Source organism: Tyto alba, unplaced genomic scaffold (assembly GCF_018691265.1).
Source record: "Tyto alba isolate M040663 unplaced genomic scaffold, T.alba_DEE_v4.0 Super-Scaffold_46, whole genome shotgun sequence".
NCBI classification, from domain to species: Eukaryota; Metazoa; Chordata; class Aves; order Strigiformes; family Tytonidae; genus Tyto; species Tyto alba.
The window spans coordinates 10778798-10799485 of NW_024881322.1; the positions used below are offsets into that span (position 1 = coordinate 10778798).

At 38.5% G+C, this 20688-nt stretch overlaps 1 long non-coding RNA gene across 1 annotated transcript in view; it reads right to left on the bottom strand.

The window, feature by feature from the left end:
- LOC116960696 overlaps nucleotides 1-900 on the bottom strand; it is a 54902-nt gene extending 54002 nt beyond the window's left edge. The window contains exon 1 of the long non-coding RNA XR_004406515.1: nucleotides 866-900. This is a non-coding gene — a long non-coding RNA (uncharacterized LOC116960696). The remainder of the gene's footprint in view (nucleotides 1-865) is intronic.
- Nucleotides 901-20688: the final 19788 nt, after the last annotated feature.

Consider the following 20688-nt stretch of genomic DNA (forward strand, 5'->3'; position numbering starts at 1 on the left):
AAGAAACAGGCAAGTACAAATGCAGAAATTTGATTTAGCAACTGAGTTTACCAAATACAGTCCAGAAGGCACAATTTTACCAACACATTTTCATCCAACTTCTGATGAAGCCAAACAGGAAACAGACAAAAGGAAGTACTTAAGTCCAAAATGGCTCTGCAAAATTACCGAAAAGCTATTTTGTTTTTTTCTCCAGTATTCTTACATTCATTATGGAATACAGTTTACACAGATCCTGGGATCAATGTAGCCCACCTGATTCACTATAGTTTCTTATTTTCTGCAAGATATGAGAAGCTTGTGTGAGGTTTACAGCCTGAGACATGGCAGATTCCTGAGGGCCAAGCTTTTCTGTCTAAGATTTGTTTATTTGTTGCTATAAATATTACAAGTCTTCTATTTAAAAACAGACCTTCTACCTGAACATGCTGTGCTTTTTCCCCCCAAATTGCTTATCATTTCAGAAAGTAAATTACCAAGGAAGATGAGGGAAGGTCATGGAATTGTTGTTTAATTCTCAGGTTTTTACTTTCACAGTTCCATTCCATTGACAAATCATGGATAACAAATCCAACATCAGCCTAAACATTTCATGCTTCCCAAATAGAAAAATACCACATACAATCCTTAAAGGGAATATAAAAGACAGAGGAGCCTCACAAAAAGCCTTAATAACAACAATAGAAAACGTAACCAACGTCAAGGAGTTGAATTGAGAAAGAAAAATTCTTCAAATGAGTGTGACCCAGATACCATAACAGAAATGAACCCAGACCAAAACTCAAGGTTTGCACTTTTGCCCTCCTGGCTTGCATGGAAGGTTTGAAAAAGGTAGCTCTAAGACAACCAAGATTTAGGACCATACCTCATGAGAGCAACAATCAATCTTTCTCCTCCCTGAACACTACCCGAGGACTTGCTCATCAAGGCATTCATATCATCCCCTTCCTCCACATTCATGTCCTGGTTGTACACAGTTCTAGAGACTGGAAAAGGAAAAATATGATGGCACAATTTGATTGTGACAATATGATCTTCTTGGAAATATGTGCAATAAAATCATAGATTACAAAACAAATGTCAGATGGTTATGGTGACACAAGGGCATTTAAGAAGTAGCTCCAACTGCCAAATTCCTCTTATTGCCTTCCAAATAAAAATTAATTGAAGAAAAAACAGGCAAAAAAGAATCATAAGGTCTGTAGTCTGGTTATGAAATATATTTGGGGGCAAGAAGAATTTAAGGACAGAGTTGTAGCACTGACCTGAGTTCAAAAGAAAATAAAGTGAGGGAAGCAGAGCAGCATTAAAACCTCTCTTGGTGAAGCTCTTCAAAACAGAATCACTCAATGCCAGGAACCAGAATTGAGGCAGGGAAGCTGGTGGGAAGCCCTGCCAGGGTACTCACAGACCTCGTTAATGGTAGGGGGATCAGGCACTGGATGCACTATTATTTGGGGAATTATAAATTATCCTTTATTTTGAAGATAAACATGCTACAGACAGATCTTCTAAATTAGGCAGTCACAAACACATGCACAGAAAATATTCTAGAAGGATGACAGCAGGGAGAACTCTGAAGTGCAAGGATCTGATCTTCCCCACTACATCATCCCATATGACTATGTTGGACATGATCCTTGGTGAAGTATCTCTATTACTTTGCAACTCCCATTAAACTGTACAAAAGATAACAGTTTTATTCTTTTATTGGTGCCCCTTTGCAGAAAAAAATGTGTAATTAACTTGAACTGCAGGATCTTCTTGTAAGCAACACAATGCACATCTCACCTCACTTTCCCATGGATGTAGAGTGATGAGGGGGATCTCAGAGACAAGCCATCCACCAGAATACCATAATAATAGGAATTTTGGAAAATGTCACAGACTATCCAGAACATCCAGGAAGAAAAAAATATTTTTGCCTTGGTTTGTTTTATCAAGTGATGTGTTTATATCCAAGAGCTATAGCGGTGTAGCTCTCCGTGTGTGCTAACAGTGAGGTGGTCCTCTCAGGCATTCAGACAGCGCATTGAGATTTTAACTGTCAAGGAAAAATACTTCTCATGCTACATAATGCATCAAAGATTTGGTGCACTTTTTATTTCACTCTAGGAAGACATAGTGGGATATTTTTTTTTCAAAGCAGACACAAGCACTGAGGTTAATGGTCGATCTGTAAATAGACCCTGTAAATATTCACAATATTTAGCCCTTTAAAATGACATCCAGCTAATGATATGTTCAGAGGCATGAAGTTAATTGTTTTCACTAAACAGAAATGCAGAAACTGCCATTATTTCCTGCAAATGGCTTTTATATTTCAGCTATCAAACCCAGTGTCAAATAGCCTATGATTTATGTCAGACACACTGACATTCACCTCAATGCTCTCCTCCCACAAAATAAAGACCCTGGACAGGAGGAGAAAGTAACCAGAAAGGATACGTACAGCTGCCTTCCTGCCCTTGACAGCACCATACAGGTAACAGCCCTTGTCAAAAAGTGTTTGCAGTTATTGGGTAATGGAAAAAAAATTGGCCAGAACTAAACTTATTTCTCCAATTCTCCAACTATACTGTCTCATTCAAAAACTTCAAAGCCAGAGATTTTGTCTCATTTACCCTTTTTCCATTTTATGTGAGAGAAAATTCATGAGGCTCATGAGACTTTAATAATAAGTTAATTAAGATGAAAAATAAGACTGAAAACTTTGCAGACTCAGTCCAGATTGTCCTTCTATCTTCAGTTTATCTAACCATCTTTGTCCAAGGAGCTGAACTAACATTTTTCTGGGATCAGTTATTTCACTGTTTGGGTCAAAAGACACAGCAATTACTGTTTCATTGTTTCCCTTCTTCCTCCTCTATTCACTTAAGGCTCAATACAGACTTATAACTCTGGAACAACAAAAAACAAACCAAAATTGATTCAATGTTTTTTGAACCTAAAAGACTGAAGTATCATATAACTTCAAAGCTGATTCTTGTTGAATCAGGATAAACCTACAGCCCTCAAAGCTGGAGTAAAATACCAAACACACTGAAGTTGAGGTGTTTATAGAGTCGGATTAAGCAGGCTCAGCCTCCATACAAGATCCTGAACCTTATATATCCATTAGGGCAGGTTGGAGGCCTTCAGATCTAACAGAAGCTTGTTAGGCAGAGAGGTGACCGAGTTCTAACGTAAAGTGAAAAAAATTATGGTCAGTGGCAAAACAAAAACAAACATAAAAACTCCAAAGCACTGCTTTGTAAAACACTCAGAACTAGTTAGTTGTGTGAAGAAAGAGTAAGCTTTTCAATCCAAGCTGGACATCAGGAATCTGGGCTCTATTCAGTCAAAAGACAAAAACCTGAGGCACAAAATTGCTTTCCTTAAAGAAACCTTATGCATTCATGATTAAGACATGGTGAACACCATTCCTAAGAGAAATCGCTACTGTTTAAAACCATGTGAAGCTGAATGTTCTGTGAAACTCAGTTATCAAATTTCTCCCTCCTGATCTTTATGCTGACATCTTTCTCCTGGCCCTCCCTGTCTTCCTACTAAAAATATTTAAAGCCAGTGTAAATTCTGGGCTGTAAGACATCTAATTTTATCTTAACTAGATAGCCCATCTCAGAATATGTTTAAAATAACCTAATAACTAAATTACAGTAATAGTCATTTGGAAGTCACAACATGCCAACAGTCATTACACAGAAGGCCTTGATACTGTACATTTTTCTCATTTTAAGAGACACAGGAAATAACTGGCTCTGTCTAGTGTGGGCTGAGATATGCTAGACATCTAGTGTCAACAACTTTAATTATGTTTCAGAGCTCATTAAACCCATAAGGTACCTATTATCTGACTAGTTGTTCCTTTGGCATCTGTGAAGATCTGACTCCCAACTTTACATTGACAAATCTTTAGCAAACTTTGCTAAAGTTCTATCAATATAAAGTTGTATTTAGGTCTTCACAGCACTTTTTTTGCTACAGTAATATAACTTGGATGTCTCCCACTCACTCCTGTTGTCACATTTGTACCAATGGGCAAGAAATACCAGCCCTTGCGGGGGTATGAGAAAAGCTTGTTATTGGTTGTGTTTCACTCCCTTTGTACATAGCTTAAATACAGCCTACCTATCGTGACAAGTCAACAAATCTAGCTCAACCTCCTGGCCTTGGCCCAGTGATCACTGCAGAACTGGATTAATCAGGTTAAATTTAGATACAACTTTCTCACCTCATGCTATTTTATTAACTTTGCCTTTGCTGAAGTCTGCCATCCCTATATAGGAGACAGAAAATGTGAGCATCCTTCTTCAACCCCAATGCCAGGCTTGTTTGAAACTACCACAGAAAGCTGTATTTTTCCACATTAAATGAGTATGGACCCAGAAAACAAAACAAAACAAAAAAACAAAACAAAACAAAAAAAAACCCAAAACAAAACAAAAAACAAAACAGAAAACAACCAACCCTTTCCCAAAAAAAACAATGACTTTGGATCACCCTATCCACATTTACTGCGTATTTGTTTTGAAAATATTCCAAAAGGGACATGGTTACTTATGCCAGTGTTGCCAAATGCTTAATTACACAAATGCTTCCATCTGGAGGAAGGAAAGATTTAGAGGCTGTTTAGCCAAAACAAATTATATTTTAACTCTGAGATATGAATGCATGTGCCTGGGAGGTCTCAGCTGGAGAGTCTGATCAGCTTTTCAAATGTGGGAGTTCCTACAGCTTCTGAAGCTGACTGATGAGTTGACTGCAGAAGCAATTCCCAGAAACAGTGGGCCAAACCTTCCCCAGGTCGTTCCCTCTCAAATGTGGCTGGATTCCTGACACGAGAGCTCCCACCCCTTTGCATGGGGCAGTAATGCTCTCCAAGGGGTTCTGGGCTCACAAATAGAAAACATTTTCATCTTCACAACTGGTCATCAGTATGTAGTGCATAATATTTTAAAGAACATCTATATTTTAGACAGTGTTGCACTCTATACAGACAAAAATCATTTGCAGTAACGTTTTGACATCTATTATGTAGACAGAATGCTTCTTAGTTTAGATATTTCTAACAGCAAGTTTAGGCAAAATGCTAAGCATTTCTTCTGAAATATTTCAAACCAAGTTTGAGAGTTCACAGAACTAAAAATATCTGTTGCAGAATGTTACAACATTTAGGCATCAGGCATATTGCAACTAACCATATATATTTTTGATGCAAAGTAGACTTGAACAAGATAAAAGATTGCCAACACCATCTTCCTCTCAAAACTAGTATACAATGGAGAAGCATTACACTTCCCATTGTACATGTAGAGAAGTCAAGGCATGAATACATACACGACATGAGATGTACAGTATATGCCAGTAGAAGATTAAAAACCAGAATACAGATTTCCTGATAAACATTTCTGTGACATTCAGTGTAACAAACCAACCAACCAGCACCCCCCCACTCAGGAGTGTGCATGTAGTTAGAGATCAGATTAAATAATTTGTAGCTGGTATAAATCCATATCCTTGAAATGAGGAACATCAGTTTGTCCATCAGATCCCTCATCTGAATTACGCTGTTTTTAGGGGCAGTACTGGAAAGATGACCCCCAGGTTGATATCTCCAGCTGAGGATCCAACCAGCACATGTGCTTCAGTGGCAGAGAAACAGAGCCAGAAGAGAGGAAGAGAGTCGGTGAATACAAATGCTACAGTAATACAGACTGCTACAAAGAGCACATTTTAGTGAATTTGGGATGAGCACATAGCATCGCTCTCATATTATCCTGGGTCATTGCAAAGAGGCCACACAATCGTTAGACTTTTAGCATCAGATATTGTGTTGCTGCAACTCATTTTTACTTTGTTTACAACTTGATTTTTTTTTCTTTTATTCTCCAGCTCATTCCATCTTTTTGAAGTCTTTGTTACTATGGAAACAATTACAGTGTTGGTCCACACATAGCCTACTGATATATCAGAGTGGAAAAAAAAATAAGGAAAGAGTTTTGGGCAAAAATTACTTACATTTGAAATCATAAAGCAGCATAAGACAGTTTTTGCCTCCCCTTTAACTTCCTAATTCACTGCTGATAAAATCAGCAAGGTTAGTTTACCCGGTTTAAATAGATATTTTTGCCTGAAGTGAATTAGGGGAGTACTTGCACAAACACTTAAATACAAACACAGAAAATAAGGTTGTTCCACCTCAGCAGCTGGAAATTATGAGCAGCTGGGCATGGCAGAGCCTTCTGCTGGAGCAGGACCTTCATGGACTTTGATACGTGCTAGTTTACGACCTATCTACTAGAAAATTAAATTTGCCCTGGACTGTTCTTTAGGATTCATGCCAATGAGCAAGAAATGGCTCAGGTCCATGCTATAAAATTTTCTTAACCTTCAGAATAAAGTAGCTGCATACAGACTGCTTATTAAGGATGGTGTCCAGATCATGTGACCTCCAAAAACAATACACTGGACCTTCTTGGAGAAATACCAGTTAACCCAGGATGAAATCATACCAAAGGCATTGTAACAATTCAACTGAAGAGTGGGTTGTACCTCAGAACACAGCACTATTTATTTTAGTATAGACATCGTCATAGGACACAACTATCCTGAAAAGAGGGTCAAGGAACACATTTAAGAACTAGCCCCTAATTGTCTGCACTGCTTTACTGATAGCTCACTCACCTGCTCTATCCTGAACTGCTCCAGCCACCTCCCTCAAGAACTAATACACTGCAGAAAGAGCTAGCTCTAAGTTCTGCAGATGTGATCTAGTAAATTCACATGATTTTGGGGCTAGGGATTTATCTGTGGCCCTCCTTCCTTCAGTGAAGTAGATACAGCCATGACTTAAATAAAACCAACTTCTTAGATCCTGAAGAATAGCAACCATTGAAAAACCTGGCCACAGACAGAAATTCAAACCTATTTCCTAAACGAGTCTGAGGTGCACCCTAGGGACCCACAGACTTAAAGAGAAAATTGGAAAGGTACTTGCAAGGGAAGATGGTCTCGCCCAGTAACAGTGAGATTCTGCTACTGCTATGGAAAAGAAAAGGATAAGCTCAATGGATGAAACCCTGTGGTAATATTGCAGTATATCTAATATATAATTGTTTTACTTCAATTAGAAGGTATTAATAGAAGATGCTAGATGGCTATCAAATCAGATTCTTTTGAGAAGAACAGAACAGACAGCATTTCTTCACTGCCAGTTGATTATTTCAGAGATTTTTTTAGATATGTAGTCTATACTTCTTTATATGTAATAAATGGAATGATGCTTAGGAAGACAAATGTATTAAATTCTGTTTTCCCCCCATCCTAGTATTTTTTCCCCAGTATAATTTCTCACGGTCCATCATTAAAACAATTTTTTTTTTTCTGAAGATGCCTTTCTGCACTGAAACACTTTTTTACTGCATTTCAGATCTGTCTGTTCAAGGGCAATGGATTTTAAGGTATATTTAATATCTTCCCCTATACATTCCAGTTTAAGAAAAGTTATCCTACACTGTCACTAATTTCTAGTCAGGAAGAAATCTCCTGAGCTTTCCTGCAATATTCTAATATACTGAATCTTATTAACTAGTGATACTTTTATTCTCCCAGGAAAAGAACTGATTTATTAAATCCCCTTTGACTTCACTGTGAATTTGAACTGAACAAGAAATGTACAAGAAATGTATGAGCGTGAGATGCTGGTAAAATCTGGACACACTACAGAAGTAAATTTCTCTGCAACTTTGAGTTCTAAGTGAAATTCTTTATCACAATGGAGCAACTTTTGGTTTAGTTGTTTATATTTGGTGTTCGACTGTCCAAATATGGAAATCATGCCTGGACAGTGGGCAGGAGCAATTCCATCATGCCTCTCAAAACATGCACTGAAGGAGGTGGGTGGTCTTCACATAATTCCTTTTTTGCAGTAAGAGAAGGAAGAACTCTGGAAAAAAGTTTAAGGAATCAGAGCTTGAGATATGAGCTGAACTTCTCACTGCTCCTAAGGATCCAATCATAGTGCGCTGCAGAGGCTGTTTTATGATCCTCCATCACAGCCTCTAGTGAATTTATTGCCACATGTATCAACTGTAGAGCCATATATGCTTTCCTCATTGAACAGCCACAGCAACAAATACTTGTTTTGGAAATAGTTCTAATAGTGACAGATCCGTCTTACTGAGGGTGGCATGTCAGTGCCAGTACTTTAAAGAGAACATAACTCAAAGACCTAGAAAGCTCCATCAGTCCCAGTAAAGTCTGTTCTGGTAGGGGAGTTGAGCATCTTTCAGTATCAGTTTCATATTTATTAAAGCAAATCTCTGTGATTAGATTCCATATAAAGCTGGATGATTCTGATTTTGTTTCACAGTGAATGAAAATGTAACAATTATGAAAAAAGCAAAATTTGCACATTTACATATTTCATGTAATCAGGAAAAGTGGAAGCATATACTGAAGCAGTGAGTGGTATCATAGACTGTGTATGACTTGTATTATTCTTGTGTGACTTTTCAGTATACTTTCTCTGCATTAAAAGTCATTAAATTAGTTTGATGAACTTCATACATAGGAAACACATTTCTGCATGCAAAATTATATTTTGCTTGAGAAGCAATGTTCATCTTTCTACATAACACTTTGGATAAGTCCTCTAAGAGCATCTCTCCCCTCCCCATAGACTATAGCAGGTGCCTGGATGACCACATTAGTTTAGATAACTAGTTTTCAGTCAGCTAAAATTGAGATGAATCTCACCTAAGAGGACTGTCTTAGAAGGCATCACAAATTTTAGGTTAAATTTATGAGCCCAAAATTGGCAGGCAAGACCTGAGCAATAAGAAGACTCTGAAAGCCCGAGTGGTTTTAAAAGCTGAAAAAAAAAAAAAAAAACAACAAAAAACCTTCTATAAATGCAAACTGATTTAGAAATTAAGTTATTGTGTGAAAATAAACAGAAACCTCACTCCATCCTTCTTACTAAATTAAGTTTTCTGGACACACATGTTGACACAAGCAAGTTTAAAATCTAAGAACAAGGGGAAGCATGGAAAATAGGGATGGAAGCATCCTTGAGAGGACATCTAATTCATCTCTCGCTTCAGAAAAGGATGATATCCTGTCTTAAACCTAGGTCATGCCTGTCAGTCACTGGTTCTGCTTTTAACACCTTCAGTATTGAAATTCCCATAGCCTCCCAAGGCAAGCTATCCTTGTGTTTCACTCATCATCTTGAATGCTAGGAAGACTTTCATGCTGTCTTTTTGATCATCTGAGTACACTATACTCTTTTGCAACACCCTTGTACATGTTTAAGGAGTGCTGTCATATGTTTCTTTAATCATTCTTCTTCTGGAAGAAGCAATCCTAGTTCTGTCAATCAGTTCTTGACTGTCAGACTAGAAAACAGGTCTCCTCTTGGAGCTCTCCAGTATATCTTGCAGCTTGCTGTAAATGCATGCTCTTCCAATTAAGAGAATTTCATCTGAACCGAATTGCTATTCAAATAACCTATTAAGATTATTTTGTGCTATCAACTCTGAAGTATTCATCACTGATTAAAGTGACCTTTTCCATGAAGAGAAATAGAAATGCAGAATGCTTCCAAGTCAGTGAAACAATAATAGGCCTAATTTATCTCTTTCTTTGCCTGGCTTGAAATTCCAATGAAGAAAACAGCTCGGCATGATCATATGGGGACATGGCCAAAAAATGAAGAAGGCTAAAGCTCATATGATGATACAGTCACTTTGTTGACCAAAGAAACATTTGTCAACTCTTACTTGAAAATTTTAACAACTATGAAAAGGGCTGTGTTGTTATACGAATCAGCTCTGGTCTATTAAATTGTTGAAACAGAAATTATAATAACTGGTTTTCAAAAGCCAGAGGGAAGTGGGTTTCAATTTCTAAATGTTAACAAAATAAAAATATTTGAAACAATTCTGTCATCTCTGTTGACTTGGATCATGTCACCTATGAGCAGGAGGAAAACTAACTGCATCTTTAATCTAATTACATCTAGTATAAACAAAAGGTTAAATTAGCTGCTCAGATACTTGACAAGAAAAAAAAGTCATTTATTGAATCCATTTGAAATAGAAAAATAATTTGTGAAGCACAGTTTTTAAAATAAGGAAAAGAAGGGACACACCACACTTTAAAGGCAAGAGAGGATTTCAAAACTCATATAACCAAAGTTCAAAACATTGTGCTGAGTCCCAGAAATTGAAAAAAAAAATGAAATCCACAAATATGTCCAGTCTGCTTGAAAAATAACTATTTACAGTCATGAGTGATTCACCTTTTTCTCAAGAACCAAATCATGGGAGCTGTAGACTTGAATAAATTGTTAAATAAATTTAGTAGCAGTGAGATACTGATTTCCCCTAAGAAAGCAAGCAATAAGAGAAAGATTATCTTATTTCCCTGGGATACTTAATAAGCTATCCAAGTTAAATTTATTTATCATTTAATGAATTACTGCATTTCCAAAATTAAAGTAATTACATCTAATTAATATGCATAACAAACTTTGTTGACTGCAAAAACTTGATATGTAGATCCAACAAAAAACTCACTGTAGTAAATAAAATTTCATAGCCATCAACTGGATTTTCTCCAAGTCTAGAACATGCTTCATTTTGTATCTGGAAGATAAATACTTCCCTTTTTCCTTTCCCATAAAATATATTGAGATTTCAGAAATGCTTCTGTTTCACATTCCACCTATTCAGGGATAAAGTTCTAGGCCTTGTTTTAGAAAGCTACCTTCCTTCCCCAAACTGAGACCATCTTCTTAAATATCAATATCTCAAACTGACCTGTTCTCAGAAGAAAAAGTTTCTTATCCTACAATTCAGCATCCACGTATGAAAAAAAGCACCATTTTTAGAAGAGTACCTGTCAATATTCTCTCTGTCAGGTGGGCACTCCAGACCCCCATTCCACAATTGCAGCCTCTAAAATGAACCATTTTGAGATCCTGTAGAGGTCCACATCAAGAAGGAACTTTGCTACTTCAACACAGGATCAGGATGCCAGGAATTAGGAGCAAAAATGAATATAAGTTAAACGTTTCAACTAAACTTTTAATTAGCTTTACAAAGTTTTGGATTTGTAGCAGTGGAGATTTCTTTATATTGAGTTCTTCTAGAAACACGAATGCCTGGCACAAAACAACAGATAACTTATTTGGAGGGGAACACTGGTGACTATCTAGTCCAGCCTCTTTCTTTAAGTGGGACTACTGCCAATATCCAACTAGGTCAGCTGTGTCTTTTCCTAGCCAAGTCATGAAAACATGTAAGGATGGAGATTTCACTACATCTGAGTAACAGGTTCCTACATTATGCCAAAATCTAGTAGAAAGCTTTTCCTAATATCCAGTCTGAACTTGCCAAACTTCAATTTGCAGCTATTGTCTGATGCTACACCATCTTTTACAGTGCTGTTTGGCTCTGTCATTTTTTAGCTCCCCATCAGCAGCTGTGGCTGCTATGAGGCTGCTCCTTACCCTCCTCCTCTTTGCCAGACTAAACCAGCCCAGCTCCCTCCCTTATTCTATCCCTTGGCACTTTTATCATGGAAGCTCTGTGCTGGATCCACTCCTGTTTCTCAGCAGCAATCCTGAAATGGGGAGTGTCAAAACAGGACACAGTAATCCTGGGGTGACATCACCATCACTGAGGAGGTAGGGTTGATATTTCCTCTTGTTCTGATGCCCATGCTCCTCCTAATTCAGCCAAGCATACAGCTTGCCTTATTCATGATGAGAGCACTGTGCTGGCTGCTGTTCATTTGGGCATCCATTATAACACAGAGATTCTTTTCTGCAGGTTTTTTAGTCCATCAATTCCTTGCTTGTACACAAGTGGATTTTTTTTTTCAACCCAAGCATGTTAATTGGACCCTATATCAGTCATCATCTGGAAAAAAAGACACTGAATTGAACCATATAGTTAATGCAACAAGACAATAAAGCATATTACATCTCTGATATTGATATCATACTTACACACATTGATTACATTATACTGTTATTCTAATACTACATAATTCCATCCCAGTGCGTGAACATTATGAGACAAGACGGGACCCTGGAAGCCTGATCTTGCAGTCCTTATTTAGTTTTCAGACTACAAGTTGAGACACTGTCATTAGTTGTCATGGATAAAAAGTTTAAATATACTTGCTTAAAATGTATTCAATACAAGAATCTCATAGATTCTAGATGAACTTTTCCCTTACTCCCACCTTTTCCTTTAAAGTGTGCCCAGGTAGGTCCAGGCTTACAGCCTACGTATTAGCAGCTTTCCAATGTTACTCTAAGAGAGTGCTCTGGTCAGGTGTCTCCTGTTTCCTGTCCTGTCCTTGTCCCACAAGTCATTAAAGTGGAGAAAAACATTTTTTCACAATCCCGCTATCTCTGGAAAAAAAAGTAATTTCATATTATTAGCAAGAAAATATTATAAATATTGACCTGTGCTTTTTTCTGGCCATTAGGATAGTGTAAAGCTTCTTCATCACTTCTTGTGTGTCTGAACTCAAGGTTTCCAAACATATGAAACCTGTGGTTATTCCTTAGTGTTATTCCTTAATAAGCAGTAAAAGACCAGGATCAAGCAAATGACTTATATTGATAAAAATCAGCTAAGACCTGTATAAGGGATGAAGCTTATAAATAAACAGTGGGATACAACGTTTTGAAGAGATGTTCCAAATGGCAATACTTTTTTAATTCATGTCATCAGTTTGGAAGAAGGTGAATTTCTTTCAACTATTTTGATTAAAAATAAAACCAAAACATTTGTGTAAAAAAAATATTTGAAATACATATTTTGAATATGAAAGTAACCTACATTGCTTACCTTACAAAGAAAACAAAGTGGAAGTTTTAACTTTTTCTAGTGAAAATAGCTTTGAATTTTCTATCAGCACTAATGAGAAATTAACTAAGAATTTATAATATTCTCTTTAAAATATTCAACAAGTTAGTGGAACAGGAGCAGTAGAAGAGATAAGGGCCAACTTTCTTTGGAATAATAGAATTATGGGAAGTTGGACAAAAAGTTCTTGGAACCTGGAATATATGTCAGTGGTGTTTGTTTTCCTGACACTAGAAGTTTCACATACGATTAGAGCAGATAACAAAAGTATGTTGTAAAGAGCATTGCAAAGACTTATGTAGCATTTCCACTTGGGAAAACATTTTATAAATCTGGCAAGGAGTGTTAAGTACTTTTGTATCTAGGAGTTTTTAGGAAAATATCCATGCTTGTTAATAGTGCACTGTATTATTGATTGTTGAACATTATGCTGTTCAGAAAGGATTCCTTACTCCTGCCACAGAACCTAAATCTGGGTGCTGGAAAAAGAACACAGTAAGTAATGCATCAAGCTAATAGAGACACTTAAATTATCCTCAGGTTGTAATAGAGACTAGAGCAAGATAAAACTACTCCCTTGAAATTAGATTCTTTAACTTTTTTCAGGACAGCAGTGCCAGGAAATGTATAGCACTGGTTGAATAATGACCTAGTTCTAACAGAGCATAAGACAGATAGCTCAACACAAGATCAAAAGCAGAGGAGTAGCTAATATGTGGGCATGGAAATACACCTTAAAGCCTGAGGTCGTTTCTGAGGCTTTGCTCCTGGCCTGAATAGACAAAGCTGGAGTGAACAGCAGGGTTTATAATTTCAACAGGACTTAATTCAATATATCAGTTTATCCTGGAGTAGGGCATACTGCCCCATGGTTCCTGCCCAAGGAACAAACCACAAAACTGCACAGACAGAATTCTTCCCCTTGCCCTACCTCATCAACATCCAGTATGATGGTGCAGATATTTTATATATGAATGATCAAAGAAATTTGTCAGGAGACATTTTTGACTGCAGAAAATATAGTTCTACGGAACCTTAAAACTGAATGTCAGAGTATTTTACTTCTTTCCAACAATTAACTGGTTAATGAATAGAGACGTCTGAAATGAAAACAAAACTTCACATTTGTCAAGACATAAACAAATAACTAAAGCAAAACATTTCATTTTAAGTTAATGACAGCACCTTCCTGGGTGATAGTCAGGAGCAGTGGAAAGCTGGTTTTCCAGTAAATAAAAAGCTCAGGAAGAAATTTAATGAAAAAGAGGGCCTAAATTAATATTATGCCACCAGAACAGCTGAAGATTTGAAGACTAATGATCTTAGCAAGTGATGCCAGAGCATTCAAGCTGTATGTAGAAAGAACAAATTTTTGCAACGTAAATTAATGCCATACAGAATTAAGTTGTTCGTACTGAAAAATGATGAGTCATTAATGATTTTCAGGTTAAAATAAAATACAGAAAAGTATGAGTGATAGCAGGAAAAAAGCAAGCAACTTAGAGGGCTCTGTTAACGAAGGAGAAAAATTAAAAATGCAGATGAACAATACTTGAATCACAGTGAGTGGCGTGAATACATATATTTTAGTGCTTTATAAAAGTGGGAGAGAGTACATCACAGGTCTAGTCAAAGATGAAAATAATTACAGCAACTGAGTGTGAAAAAACCCAATGTGTTATATGGGCATAAGGAGAAAAAAAAAAATCAAGAGCCATATGTACAAACATTCATTTGCTAACCTCAGTCATGTCACATGATGGTTGCTAATCCCAGTCTCAAATTAATCACTATACTTCAAATTCAACTACTACAGCTACAAATAATAGGCAAAGAATCATAGAGTGGTTTGGGTTGGAAGGGATCACATAGTTCCAACCCCCCTGCCCCGGGCAGGGCCCCCTTCCCCCAGCCCAGGGGGCTCCCAGCCCCGTCCAACCTGGCCTTGAACCCTTCCAGGGAGGGGGCAGCCACAGCTGCTCTGAGCACCCTGGGCCAGTGTCTCAGCACCTTTACACTGAAGAATTTCTTCCTCAGATCTAATCTAAATCTACCCTCTTTCAGTTTAAAACTTACCACTCTTTGTCTTACCCCCACACCCCCTGATCCAGAGTCCCTCCCCACCTTTCCTGTCCCCCCCTTTAAGCCCTGGGAGGCCACTCTAAGGGCTCCCCGGAGCCTTCTCTTCTCCAGGCTGAACCCCCCCAACTCTCTCAGCCCGACCTCCCAGGGGAGGTGCTGCAGTCTCATATCATCTTCATGGCCTCCTCTGGACCCACGCGAGCAGGTTCATGTCTTTCTTGTACTTGGGGCCCCAAAGCTGGACCCAGCACTGCAGGGAGGTCTCATGAGAGTGGAGTAGAGGAGAAGAATGGCCTCCTTCAACCTGCTGGTCACACTTCGCTTGATGCACCCCAGGACATGGTTGGCTTTCTGGGCTGCAAGCTCACATTGCTGGCTCATAGTCAGTTTTTCATTTACCAATAACCCAAGTCATTCTCCACAGGGCTACTCTCAATTCATTCATCACCCAGCCTGGATTTGTGCTTGGGGTTGCCTTTACCCATGGGTAGGACCTTGCATTTGGCCTTGATGAACTTCATGAGGTTTGCACAGGCCCACTTCCCAACTCTGCTCAGGTCCCTCTGGATGGCATCCCTTCCCTCCAGTGTGTCCCCACACCACACAGCTCGGTGTCGTTGGTGAACTTGCTGAGGGTGCACTTGATCCCACTGCCCATGTCACCAGAAAATATATTAAACAGCGCCAGTCCCAAAACGGACCCCTGAGGAACACCACTCGTCACTGCTCTCTACTCAGACATCAAGTTGTTGTTCAGAACTCTTCAAATATGACCATCCAATTCCTTATCCACTGAGTGGTCCATCCATTAAATCCATATCTCTCCAATTTAGAGACAAACATGTCATGGGGGACAGTGTCAAATTCTTTGCACATGTCCAGGTAGATGATGTCAGTTGTGCTTCTCTTATCCACCAACACTGTAACCTTATTGTAGAAAGCCACCAAATTCTTCAGGCATAATTTGCCCTTGGCGAAGATTGGCTTCCATCAATCACCTCCTTATTTTCCATGTGCCTTAGTATAGTTTCCAGGAGGATCTACTCCATGATCTTGCTAGGCACAGAGGTAAGACTGACTAACCTGTAGTTCCCTGGGTCTTCCTTTTTTCCCTTTTTAAAAATGGGGGTTATGATTCCCCTTTTCCAGTCAGTGGAAACTTCACCAAACCACCATGACTTCTCAAATATGATGGACAGTGGCTCAGCCACTTCATTCCCCAGTTCCCTCAGGATCTGCAGATACATCTCATCAGTTCTAATGGACTTGTGCACCTTCAGGTTCCTTAGATGGTCTCAAACCTGATCTTCTCCCACAGTGGGTGGTTCTTCATTCTCCAAATCCCTGCCTCTGCCTTGTGAATCTTGGGCGGTGTGGCTGGAGCACTTGTTGGTGAAGACTGAGGCAAAAAAGTCACTGAGTACCTCAGCCTTCTCCATATCCCCTGTGACCAGGTCTCCCATTTCTTTCCTGAGAGGGTCCACATTTTCCCTAGTCTTCCTTTTATCACCAGTGTACCTATAGAAGCTTTTCTTCTTGTCCTTTCTTGATATCCCTGCCCAAATTTATTTCTATCAGGGCTTTGGCCTTCCTAATTTGATTCCTGTCTGCTTGAATAATTTCTCTGTATTCCTCCCAGGCTATCTGTCCTCACTTCCACCCTCTGTAGGCTTCCTTTTTGTGTTTGAGTTTGTCTAGGAGCATCTTGTTTATCCACACAGGTCTTCTGGCTTTTTTGCCTGATTTCCTCTTTGTTGGGATGCATCACTCCTGAGCTCAGAGGAGATAATCCTTGAATATTAGTCCTTCAAATTCCATTAATTATGGACTTCACGTGGTAGTAAAATCCAAGATGAACAGAAGCTACTGTATTACATGACAAATGCCCCCAAAAAACATTACAAAAATAATTAAAAAGTCTTGATTTTTATCTGCTGGAAAACAGAGAACTGTTCAGTTTAAGTGTTCTAAAACCACACTTACTCTTCAGTTTTTCACCAAAAACATGGACTATTTCAGAACAAAGGGGCATTCCACAGAAACCTCTTTTTAGTTAAAGAGGTTATTTTCAGTGGAAACAAATCTCATATTAAAAGACTTATTCATATGCAAAGCATGTCCTAAGAAATATTTATACATGTTTTGAAAAGACAAGGATAAGTAAGCAAGAGAGATTAAAAAGACCTCTAATATCAAATATTGTCATCCTGCATAAGTGCCTAAAAATTTTTGACCAGTATCATCTTAACCTTTTTTTGAGAAGTTAAACAACTTGAGCTCATTGGATCCTTCATGGTTACACAATCAATAAAAAATTCTTACAGCTTCTCTATTTAATCCTTTCCATGTTTTTCTGTAGGCTTTCAAGGGTAGAGGCACAAGGGTCAGTTGCATGCAGTCGGGAGCAAGTTGCCTGTTTAATGTCAAAGCTCACATCCATTGTATTAAAGTATAAAGACTGCCATTAACCAACCTCCAAGGTGAAAATACTCCATCTCAATTAACAGAACACCCATTTCTCCAAGTTCATAACAACATTTATCTTTTCCAATGTGTAAGTTTTTATTACTTCTTGATAGTTTTTAACATTTCCTCCCTTTTCGGTGGCCTAGACCTTAGAACTGGGAAACGTACAACAGGAAGAGTATATTTAATGTTCAAGGCCTCTCAGATAGTTCTGCTTGGGGATTAAAAGAAAGGGGGCAGGAGGGAGAAAAGAGAAAACCAAAAAATACCTCACCGTCTTCTGACACCGAGGAAAACAGAAACAGCACTGGAGGAACAGTCTGCAAAGCTGGTCAAACCCTGGGAAATTACACCCATTCCAAAATGAGCTACCATCAGTCTGCTGGATGCACTGAGATAACACAGGAGAGACTAAAAAGCAGAAGAGATGCTCTCTTGTGGCTACGAGTTCAAAAAGCTTGGTCTAAGGGAGCAAAAACCCTACTGTACAAGATTCTTAAAAATGGAGTGGAGGAAATGAGTGTAAAAATTAATGAGTGCTGAAGCAACAAAAAAGGTTAGGAAAAGAGAACAGTAGTACAGTAGTTCCCCCAGTGGCAAATCTGTATGTCACACTTGTCTGGCTTTACTTTATTCTACCATACTGAAAGGGGAATGTGTGACTACCTGCTTTTTAGCATTCATCTGAATAAGCATAACAACTAGCAAAGCTGCACTGAAAGGGGAACACATTACCATCTTTCCACATACTGCAGAAAATATTAGAATACTAGTTTGACAGACCAAAACCCCAGGGTTAGAACAAAAAGGATATTTCCATTGAATGTCAGGAGATTCTCCAAAGGCCTACATGACCACAAAGGATTCAGATTGCATTAAAGTATAGTCAGGAGCTGGACTCCCGGCTGTCATTTGGATTTGAAACCTCTGATGTGATCACAAGGCTCTATTCAAATATGCATATACATTTACTTCACAATTTAAGTCCAAAAATACTCAGACTAACTCCCAAAGAAGCTCTGCAGCACACAAATTCATGAGCACACTCATGAATTTAGAAAAACCACCACGACAGACTGGAGCTCTTGTCATTATGAGCTGGAGCAGATCCAGGCACCACTAAACAATTAGTGTGAAAGAAGACAGAAAGTATACATTTAGAGAATACTGAAGAAAAATGTGTCTGTTGAGAAGGAAACTGGGACTCAACACCTGAAAAGTTATTCTCGAGTGAAAAAACGTACCTTGTAAGATCCAAAACTGCCAAGTAAAGGCGATTTACTCAAACGTGCAGATTTTCTTCTAATGTACCAGTAAAATTCTCTTTTAGAAAATTCTGTCATGACAACTAGACTTTAATCACTTGATTAAAATTGGCATGATGTATTTACATTACTGGCTTAGAGTTTTTTAAAAAGAGAGAAAGAAATAGTTGTTCTGGACAAACCCTTGTAGACCAGTGTCCAGTGCTAACAAACGTGCACAGACACCACCCCATCCTTTTGCTCCTGTAGGCACTGCTCATCCTGGGTGCTAGTGGAAAACACTGGCAAAGGAGCAGATGGAATCCTGCAGAGCAGGCTGACATACCCTGCGCTATCTGTATAACCTGTAAATAAACAGTGAACATCTTAGCCTCAGACTTGTCAGCCAGGCCCATTACAGGAGCAGTGTATTTGTTTAAAATTTAAGAATACAGCATCCAAAGAGGTATGATTTCTACCTTAAAATAAAATGTTAACGTAGAATAAGTATGAAAATAATTTCCATAAGAGCATTACGAGGAACAAAAACAATAGGGATTTCTTCTTTAGAAATGCTTTATCACTTTTAAAGCCTTATCAACATACTAAAAATAATATATTATAAAAAGGGACAATAACTAACTAAAAAAAAAAAATATGAAGACGCCCATTTCAGTAATTTCTTTATTTCTCATCTCATAGCTCTCACAAGTGATTTGTTCAGACAGTTTAACCCTATGTATAAAGGCAATAGGTATCCTTTAATATTTTAACAGGGTGTCCTGATTTCAGTTGGAATAGAGTTAATTTTAAACCACGTCACAGGGCTGCTTCACGCATAAAGCAACAAGCATCAGTTCCTTAGTGAATTTTTAAATTACCTAAATCCAGTCATAATTCACGTTACAATAAAGAGCTTCAGAATATCACTCATTCTATTTTGCTCATCATAATCTTTTTTCCTTCTTGCTACTGCCTTTTCTATACAATACATTATACAGTTGAACTTGATCAATATCTTAGTTTAAATCATTCCTCCCTTGTCAAATAGCCTTCATTTAGTAGATTCTCAACCCACACCTGTGATGCTTTTTCTGCCCCACCCCCCCCAGTCTTACTACTCAGTGAAAATAAAAAAACTTTAATACACCTCTATCTTTTTATGAGCTAGGGTTATGATTAGTTTTTTTAAAATTCTTTTTTATTATTATTGTAAAGTGGCAGAAGCATTCAAAGCCTTATTCAACAATCAGTTGCTGCTATGCATATGAACACATGTCAAGGTGATCACTGCAGGCTGCAGCAGAGCAGCAAATACCCTTTTCAGAAAGAAATTAGTCAGCTGAGCTGGTCAGCAGATCTGCACCTCTCCCCTGAGCCCCCACAGTTCTTTGCTACCCCACAGAAGAGAAAGCAGAAAAGATTAAGGACACCTGATTAAGAAGACTTCTACAGATGTTGTCTGGGTTAGCTCAGGCTGCTGCTGTGCTTCTGGTCCCTCCTGCTCCTGGCTAACAGGGAGCAGCAAAATCATGCAAGTGGCCTTGACTACTACCACCAGGCTCCCTGTCTCCACTCCCAGCCAACAGCATGTTGACTCAGCTGGTGCCAGATAGCTATGTCTACACTGCAGCCTTCAGATAAAATTTGCTGACTGCCTACTTATTACCCAGCACAGGGTTGGGGGGAAGAGTGGCCCATGGGACAGCAGAGTGCCCCTCAATTCAGAGGCATGTTATCTGCCTCTGCAAGCAATGAAACACCCATGTGATCATGCTCTAGGCACAGCTGAAAACTCAGCTTCTTCATTTTTACCTCTTTAGGCAGAGGGTGATGTGTATGACACTGACCTGTGTACATTTTTTAGACATTTCATCAAAATAAATGAAAATAAAAATGTATTCCAAAACACGTTCTCTGATTTGCAGTGTCACTGCAAACAGAAGCAATATGTGAAGTAGTCTGGCTCAGGCTATTCCTGGAATCAAACCTTGTTTCTGTCCAAC